The sequence below is a fragment of the Rhinolophus hipposideros genome, assembly GCF_964194185.1.
Source record: "Rhinolophus hipposideros genome assembly, chromosome: X".
Lineage (NCBI taxonomy): Eukaryota > Metazoa > Chordata > Mammalia > Chiroptera > Rhinolophidae > Rhinolophus > Rhinolophus hipposideros.
The window spans coordinates 63,732,824-63,742,139 of NC_138046.1; the positions used below are offsets into that span (position 1 = coordinate 63,732,824).

Genomic DNA, 9,316 nt, shown 5'->3' on the forward strand with positions numbered 1-9,316 from the left:
CAGAATGGCATGCAATTTAGAACTTATGAATTGTTTATATCTGGAATTTTCTATTAAGTATTTGTGGACCACAGTTGACCATGGGTAACTGAAATCCTGGAAAGTGAAACGGTGGATAAAAGGGGAACTACAGAATGTCTAAATTTGGTCTCAAATTTTGAATATTTCATGATTCCAGTGTGAAGCTTTTGCAGTAATGTACAGAAGTTCCAAATTGCATACAAGATATGACAAGAAAATACTTATTTCAAAATATTTATGCATTGTTTTTCAAACAGATATGTTAAAATATATATAGCACCAGGAACACATGCTGAAAAATATTGGTACTCAGCAAATGGTACTCAGTATTATTCAGATTATTCATGTTTATTATAATACTTTTTATTTTAATTGTTCTCAAGTATATTGTAAACATGAGCAACTGTGTCTCTAGGTGGATACCCATACTCCCAAATGTGTAAATGCATTTAAATTTTATTTATTGCAATAAAAAAGATGGTTCGGGAACATTTGGGTAAAATCAAATAATAAATTGAGAGAATTTTGTTCTTAAATCATTATCAACATATCTCGAATGTAGTAAGTGTCAGAAAACGTAGTAGAAGAAAAGCTAAATAATCTAGTATGGTTGGAAAATGTTTGATATAGTGCCTCAGCTTATGTTCCCATGTAGATTTTGATTTAAGTAGATCTTTCAATATAAAAGGGGTCAAATATATGTTGTTGGAAAGAAAACTGACTCTGGGTGGTGAACACAAATGTGATATATAGATGATGTATTACAAAATTGTATACCTGAAATCTATGTAACTTTACTAACAATTGTCATCCCAATAAACTTTAAAAAAAAAGGATGCTGAAGAAGTTTGATTTAACAGTTATTTCTGAGCTACAAATTTTGGAGACCTAAGAATATAACTAAGAGATAGTAAAGTACTTGCTACAGAATGGAAATAAATGTAAGTTAGCAAACAAGTAATTAAATTGGCTTGTTTTTTTTTAATAGGGAATAACATTTCATCTTTAACGAAAAACATTACTAATTGTCAAATCCACAAGTTCCAATATCTGTTTCATTTCCAAAACTGTTTTAAGAATATGTTGACATGATAGACAGACTCCATGTTTGGAGGAGGGGATGAAATGAGAAGTGTGAATGTATAGATCTATGTGTCGCCTCGAGCATTATATAGAGTTTGTGCTTTTCTATTTGTGTTCAGCACTATGCCAGACATATTACGTGTTTTGCCTCATTAAATCCTCACCTTGTGAGATAGGTATGATGCATATTTTAAATATGAAAGACTGAGTTTTGAGCCTCAGAATGTTTAAATGAGTTTAGGAAAAATCACACGGCTACTTATTTGTAGAGCTGAGACTAGAACACAGGTGTACTCAAGTTGTCTAGTAAATAGTGAATCTAGAATCTAAACCCAGATCTGCACATTTAAGGACCCCATGCTGCCCAGAAAAGCATCAAGTTTAGGCAGAGACTAGAATATTGTCAGAGCAGGAATTTCCAAGTGACTTGTTAATGGCAAAACTGACCCTTAGAACCTTAAGTTCTATACTCATTATCCCAGATGGTAACGGATCCAAATTTAATTAAGGAAAATAAGATTCTACATAGAATGTAGGCACTTATCTTAAAGGTTGCACTGGATGTTCAGAAACCTTGGTTCACAGCCCCAACTTGCCTACTTACTAGCTTTCCTAACTTGAGATAGTAACCCAATGGCTCCAGATTTTAAGTACCATGTTTTTAAAAATGAGGATAATAACTAATTAGGATATATTTTTAAACAAGTTTTAACAATCATATTAGAAAAAATGAAAACACTTGGAAAACTTTTTGTCAGTCCCAGTAAAGTTTAAACATAGTTATCACGTAACCCAGCAATTCCACTCCTAGGTATATATGCAAGGGAAATGAAAACATGTCCACACAAAAATGTACGCATGGATGTTTATAGCAGCATTATTCATAATAGCCAAAAAGTGAAAACAACAAAAATGTCCATCAACTAATGAATGGATAAACAAACTGACATATTCATACACTAGAATATTATTCAAAAATAAAAAGGAATGAAATATTGATATATACTAAAATATGAACTTTGAAAACATTATATTAAGTGAAAGTCAGGCACAAAAGGCCACATATTATATGATTTCATTTATATAAAATGTCCAGACCAGGCAAACACACAGAGACAGAAACTAAATTAGCATTTGCCAAGGAATGGCAAAAAGTGGAATTGGGGGTTTCAGGCTTTGTTTTGGAGGTGATGGAAATGTTCTGGAAGTAGTCCATGGGAATGGTTGCAAAACAATGTGAATATAATGAAAATATTGAATTGTACACAAAGGTTAAGTTGTATGGTGTGTGAATTATGTCTTAATAAAGTTGTTAAAAAGAAGAAAATCAAAATATTTTGCAAACTAGAAATAGCTGTAAATTTCAACTACGTATCTGTATGATTGCTAGAGCAATGATAGAAGAGTAGATGTTTGATAAGGTCCAACTATATCTGCTGTTTATAATGTTATTAATTTCAATGAAACAAGTAAATATTAAATGACATTATCCAACTATATAAATGCCAATATTTCATAAACGAGGTTGGACAATTAAGTTCACGAACTTGTTGCAACAATGTTACTAACCTTTTTCGATATCAGAGGGATTATTCATTATGAATTTGTACCAACTGCACAAACAGTTAACCAAGATTACTATTGGGAATTGCTGAAAAGGCTCCATAAAAAAAGTTAGATGACCTGAACTTTTTGCCAACAATTCATGCTCACGCATCATGACAATGCACTAGCTCACATAGCACTGTCTGTGAGGGCAATTTAGCCAGTAAACAAATAACTGTATTGGAACACACTCCCTACTCACCTGATCTGGCCTCCAATGACTTCTTTCTTTACCCAAAGATAAAGGAAATATTGAAAGGAAGACATTTTGATGACATTCAGGACATCAAGAGTAATACGACAACAGGTCTGATGGCCATTCCAGAAAGAGTTCCAAAATTGCTTTGAAGGGTGGACTAGGTGCTGGCATCAGTGCATGGCTCCCCAAGGGGAGAACTTTGAAGGTGACAATAGTTATATTCAGCAATGAGGTATGTAGCACCTTTTCTAGGATGAGTTCACAAACTTAATTGTCTAATCTCATATGTATTTATGTTCATAAAAATAATGATTTATTTTCTAGGTAAGGAACTGAGGTCCAGGAGTTAACTAGGTTAGTGGTTCTCAAGCTGTGCTGCATCTTACGATCAAGCATAATGATGCCAAGGCCACAGTGACCAATTACATCATAAGCTTTGGGGTTGGGACCCTTGCATTATCAATTTTTAAAGCTCCCCAAGTTAAACTCGAGAACAAGTGAATTAGGTCATATTAGATCAGAGGCTAAAATAAGTTGTACTATTGATTATCTTAATTTATGCCAGTATAGGTTAGCTTTAGCTATGTTCCCATGTATGCTGTTTCTCCTAAAAGGAAGAAGAGGTTGGTCTCTTGCTCAATGCTACTGAAAGGTGAGATGTAAAACTGTACAGTGAGGTCAAAAGTCTATTCCAAGAATAGTAGTGCTCTATAGTCAACCTACAGCACTAGTTCCCATCCACAGGTGCTTATCAGACTTACTAAAAGTTTAAAATAAATACATATATCCAGAAACTATCTTAGATTCGCTGAATCAAAACCACTAAGTGAGATATCTGACCTTGTAAAATTTTAAAAAGTTCATGATTTTGATGCCCAACTTTGGATGGAACTTTCTAGAGGTGTGCCATGGTATGTCTTTAGCTGTATGTTGTTAAATTATAAGAAAGCATATTTCAGCTTAAGATAGAAAAATAACTTTAAAAATCACTTTGAGCTACCCAGCAATGGAATGGTCTGTTTTAAGGCTGTAAGCTCTGAGAAGTGTGAGAACAAGCCCTGTGAACCCTCATTCATTCCCTCTCAACAGAGAATTGTCTTATCTGATGAGTGATGTTGGGAGAAGGAACTTAGCATGTACAGCCCAGCCCCTGGTGGATTCTCACTGTGAAACCTAACTGGTCTCAGAATACAAAGATGGGCTGTTCCAACAATGTTGCTAGTCTTTTTTGATATCGGATGGATTATTCATAATGAATTTGTACCAACTGGACAAAGAGTTAACCAAGTTTACTATTTGCAAGTGCTGAAAAGGCTGCATGAAAAAGTTAGGCAACCTGAACTTTTCGTCAACAATTCATAGTTCTTGCATCATGACAATGCACCAGCTCACATGGCACTGTCTGTGAGGGAGTCACAGACAGGAGTACCCTTGCAGGGCAGAGGTGTGCAGTTCTCTTCAACCAGGGAGATACATGAGGTCTGATAATTCTGTTCACGAACTCATCCTAGAAAAGGTGCTACATACCTCATTGCTGAATATTACTACGGTCACCTTCGAAGTACTCCCCTTGGGAAGCTATGCACCAATGCCAGTGCATTGTCCACCCTTCAAATTAATTTTGGATCTCTTTTTCTAGAATGGCCATCAGAGCTGTCGTCGCGTTACCCTTGATGTGCTGAATGTCATCAAAATGTCTTCCTTTCAATATTTCCTTTGTCTTTGGGTAAAGAAAGAAGTCACTGGGGGCCAGATCAGGTGAGTAGGGAGGGTGTTCCAATACAGTTATTTGTTTACTGGCTAAAGACTTCCTCACAGACAGTGCCGAGTGAGCTGGTGCATTGTCGTGATGCAAGAGCCATGAATTGTTGGTGAAAAGTTCAGGTTGTCTAACTTTTTCATGCAGCCTTTTTAGCACTTCCAAATAGTAAACTTGGTTAGCTGTTTGTCCAGTTGGTACAAATTCATTATGAATAATTCCTCCGATATCAAAAAACACTAGCAACATTGTTGGAACAAGTTCACAAACTTAATTGTCTAACCTCATATTAGGGAGTCTGAGTGGAGATCAAGTCAGCCTTGCTCTCTATTTCACCTTCATTGACAATAAAGCCATTATTTTGATCTCTCTCTGACTGTCTTATTTCTCAATTTCTTCCAAAGTGAAGGGAGTTACCTGTTGGTGTCCTTGAATTCCATAGCATCACAATAGAGTCATAAATTGTAATGGCCCATGTCCATAATACTTGTGTTCTGAAATAGCATTCCATTATTATTTTGAAGTCAGCGAACAATTGTATTCTAAAGTGTAAAGTACTTCTAAAGTATACACCCACACACAAAAAAAACCAAAATGTATACAAAGGCCCTCTTTCTTTACTGGCATCAAAACTCTGGGAAATCTAACTGTTCAACTGTCTATCTTTGGGAACAAGAGCATTTTCCAAATTTCTACTTTATTGAGAATAATCTTAGTCATGATCTGCAGAAGTTGGTCCTGGGCAATTTGGAGACAGGTCTTCTTTATCTTTACAGGCTGTTCCACATCAAATACAATATAGATGTTCTTCTCTTAAATAACTAGTCAATATTTGTAATTGGTCCAGTACACTTAAATCTTCACTCTTATACCGTGTTTCCCTGAAAATAAGACCTAGCCGGACAATTACCTCTAGTGCATCTTTTGGAGCAAAAATTAATATAAAACCCAGTCTTATTTTACTATAAGATCCAGTCTTTATAATATAATATAATGTACGATAATGTAATATAATGTAATGTAATATATTGTAATATAATACTGGGCATAATATAACATAACATTATAATATCATATCATATCATATCATATCACATCGTATCATATCATATCATATACTGAGTCTTATATTAATATTTGCTCCAAAAGACGCTTAGAGCTGATTGTCCGTCTAGGTCTTATTTTCAGGGGAAAATGGTAGTCATCTTCATCTTGTTCTTTTTCTTCCACTTCCTCTTCTTCAGTCTCTCCTTCAAGCCTCAACCAATACCAGCCCTCCCTGGGAACCTGAATATTCTTCTGTCTATCCAACTGTTGACAGGCTCACTGGCTTCTTCTAAGATCTTCTAGCTTCATTTCATCTTGTTGATTTTTAAGTCACATTCAAAACTGTTCTGCAGATTTTTCTTCAATTTGAATTTTCATGTGAATCTTTCCCCTTTAGCTTTCTAATTTTTCCTCTGCTTTCCATTTTAATAATGCCTCATGATCAATGTCACTTTTCTCTGTTTTGATGTTGAGAAGAATTGGTTCAGCAATACAGATCTCCACCCTTGCCAAGGGTCTGACCATTTTTATATCCATTTTCTGGAGCAAAGCAAACCTTTTGTTTTTACAGCCTAGTGTGTTCTTCAACCCAATATCATGTCTTTCTTGGTCTTCTTTTAAAATCTTGTGCCTATTTTTCAAATTAGCTTCCTGCTGCTTTTCTTCTTTTCGACGGGCTTCTTGAATTTGCCTTAACATTGGCAACCCTGGTCTGACATCTTATTGAACAATAATGAAGGAATCAAACATATGGTCCTCTTCTTCTGCCATGTTCAATTTCATATGACAAAAGTATCTGACTGCTCTACTCACCAGGGCCAGCTAGCGTGAATGCATGCAGCACATACGCTCACCAACCAGAGCAGGACTTGTGGGAGTCAGCCTCAATCTGAGTTTGTATCTCTGTGTGCAGTATCTCTGCTCTTTTAATGTCATCTAGATTTTAACCTGCCTGGTGTGTCCACTGCTGGTGCTAGCAATGGACCCCTTAGTCCTCCCTAAATACTTTTTACCAGTTGACGCTCACTCTGCAAATCACTATTGAGAACACATTTTACTTCTTACTGCTCAGTAACAAAACTGACTGCAACAAAACACATATATGACCCATAGGCATGACTGCACTAACAAGGAGGCAGTAGATTAGTTATGAATCTAAGTGGTTATGTATCTAAGTGGTTAAGCAAAATAAACACATCAATTTGATAAGACGAAAATTTCAAAGGTATAGATTTTGTAATCAGCCTCTCCAAAAACAAGGAAAATTGGATTGAGTGTTAATTATAGCAGTATTTCTGAGAATATTTATTAGGGTTTGACCATGTGTATGAAGTAGAAACTTAAAACTTTAAAATTCATTCATGCAGCCAAGCCAAAAATTTCAGTTAGGTGGATTGCTTCTAGTGTTTCCAGTTCTCATGACAAGGAACAGCTGGCTCACAGGTTGGACTACCACCCCTCAGGGGCAGGAAACCACACATGCATAAGAGGACATTAACTGCAGTGCTAATCTGCTCCGCTGGGCTCAAAGTAATAAAGTCCATTTTTGTACAGATGTTAATCAAAAGATATTAGATAAATAATCAAGGGCTAGTAGGCTTTTAATTGACCAGACTGTTTCTCAGCAGCAACATGTTCCCTCTTTACTAAATTATAATTATCTGACTCTTCATGTGGTCTTTCTTTGCTAGTTTTATTGATGTTATTCCTTTATATCAAATTCACTAGCCCTTCTGCTCTCAATATTGAAAGATTTCATCTCTGAGATAAATATCAAATGATACCCTATCGCAGTTAATTGTGACAAAGTCCTACTTTCCCTATTTAAAAAGAAAAATAACCTACTGAATATGAATGTTAATATTCATGAAGCCATTCAGGCAGTGTGTCCAGCGAAGCATAACTAAAATATACTATGCATTCAGGCCTCTTTATTTCTAAAGGCAGAGTAAAATTTAAAAAGAAAATGAACAACATGTTCTTTCCAAAGGATACCAATTTTTTTAAAAATATAAATCAACTTATTGTGCAAACAGGAAAATACAAAACTTTTTAAAATTGTTGACATAAATGCATTTTCTAAGGTCATAGTAATGATAATGACAACAAAATGATATAAACGTATTTTACTGCTTCTGAATATGTTCATGTTATGTGAAGTGAAGAATAAAAAGCACTGTTCATAAACACACAAAGCCCCTCAAAATGGGAAAAAAAAAGTCACACAATTCTGCAGGTCAATTATTTTGTTTCTTAGACATATCTTAGAAAGACTATATTTTGTTAAATTAAAATAATATAATAGTTAAAATGTTTACCATTTACCAAGCATTGTTCTAATTGTTTTATCTGTATGAATTAATTTGATCTTTACAGCAACCCGATAAGGTAAATACTATTTTACAAATCAGGAAATGGATACATAGAGAGGTAAAGTAACTTACCAAGGTCACCCAGCCAGAGAACCACAATTCAAATCTAGACAATCTGGCTCCAATCTTCACACTTGACCATTGTGCTACACTGCTACTACATAATTGCATAACTAGCTGACAAATGCTGTTTTTCATCTCTGCTTTACACTGAATTAAGTCTGAAATTCAAAATGTCCCAGTGGTATACAGTAGTTTTTTATTCTACATGGATGTTAGTCAAGAATGGAACATGCATAACCAATGACTGCTGGTTTAGCTATAAATGTAATGTTTAGATGATATATTAGATAATTCCATGACTTCAACATACCGTGATTTTGTTGACTTTATTCTCTTCTTCCTAATGAAATATTATACCATTCATATCCTACTTACGAAGGTCAGACAATTAAGTTCGTGAACTCATCCTAGAAAAAGTGCTACATACCTCATTGTTGAATATCACTATGGTCACCTTCAAAGTACTCCCCTTGGGAAGCTATGTACCAATGCCAGTGCCTAGTACACCCTGAAAAGCAACTTTGGAACTCTTTTTCTGGAATGGCCAACAGAGCTGTTGTCATATTACCCTTAATATCCTGAATGTCATCAAAATATCTTCCTTTCAATATTTCCTTTATCTTCAGGTAAAGAAAGAAGTCATTGGGGGCCAGATCAGGTCAGTAGGGAGGGTGTTCCAACAGTTATTTGTTTACTGGCTAACAACTCCCTCACAGACAGCGCTGTGTGAGCTGGTGCATTGTCGTGATGCAAGAGCCATGAATTATTGGCAAAAATTTCAGGTGGTCTAACTTTTTGACACAGCCTTTTCAGGACTTCCAAATAGTAAACTTGGTTAACTGTTTATCCAGTTGGTACAAATTCATAATGAATAATCCCTCTGATATCAAAAAAAGTTAGCAACCTCATTGCAACACGTTCTTAAACTTAGTTGTCAGACTTTGCATATGTCACAGATTTAATAGGCTTCACTGGAAAATACAGTGCAACTGTGGATCACAGGCTTAATCACTGCCAATATTTGTAACCATATTTGTTTTCAGATTCAATAAGTCACAAGCTACCTCAAAGATGATAGAATCATTCATTTATTTTCAATATGCGCAATAGTATGGATTTTAAAAAGCATACTCATCGGAACACCAAGAGTTGTAGGTTTATTATACT

General features: G+C 35.2%; 1 pseudogene across 1 annotated transcript; it reads right to left on the bottom strand.

Moving 5' to 3' along the window:
- Window positions 1–5,379: 5,379 nt before the first annotated feature.
- LOC308494607 (G patch domain-containing protein 11-like) lies at window positions 5,380–6,506 on the bottom strand (annotated as a pseudogene). Its single transcript has 2 exons — window positions 5,862–6,506; window positions 5,380–5,532 (listed from the first exon to the last, which is right to left on the bottom strand). The product of its transcript is annotated as a G patch domain-containing protein 11-like (transcript).
- Between the last annotated feature and the right edge of the window lie 2,810 nt (window positions 6,507–9,316).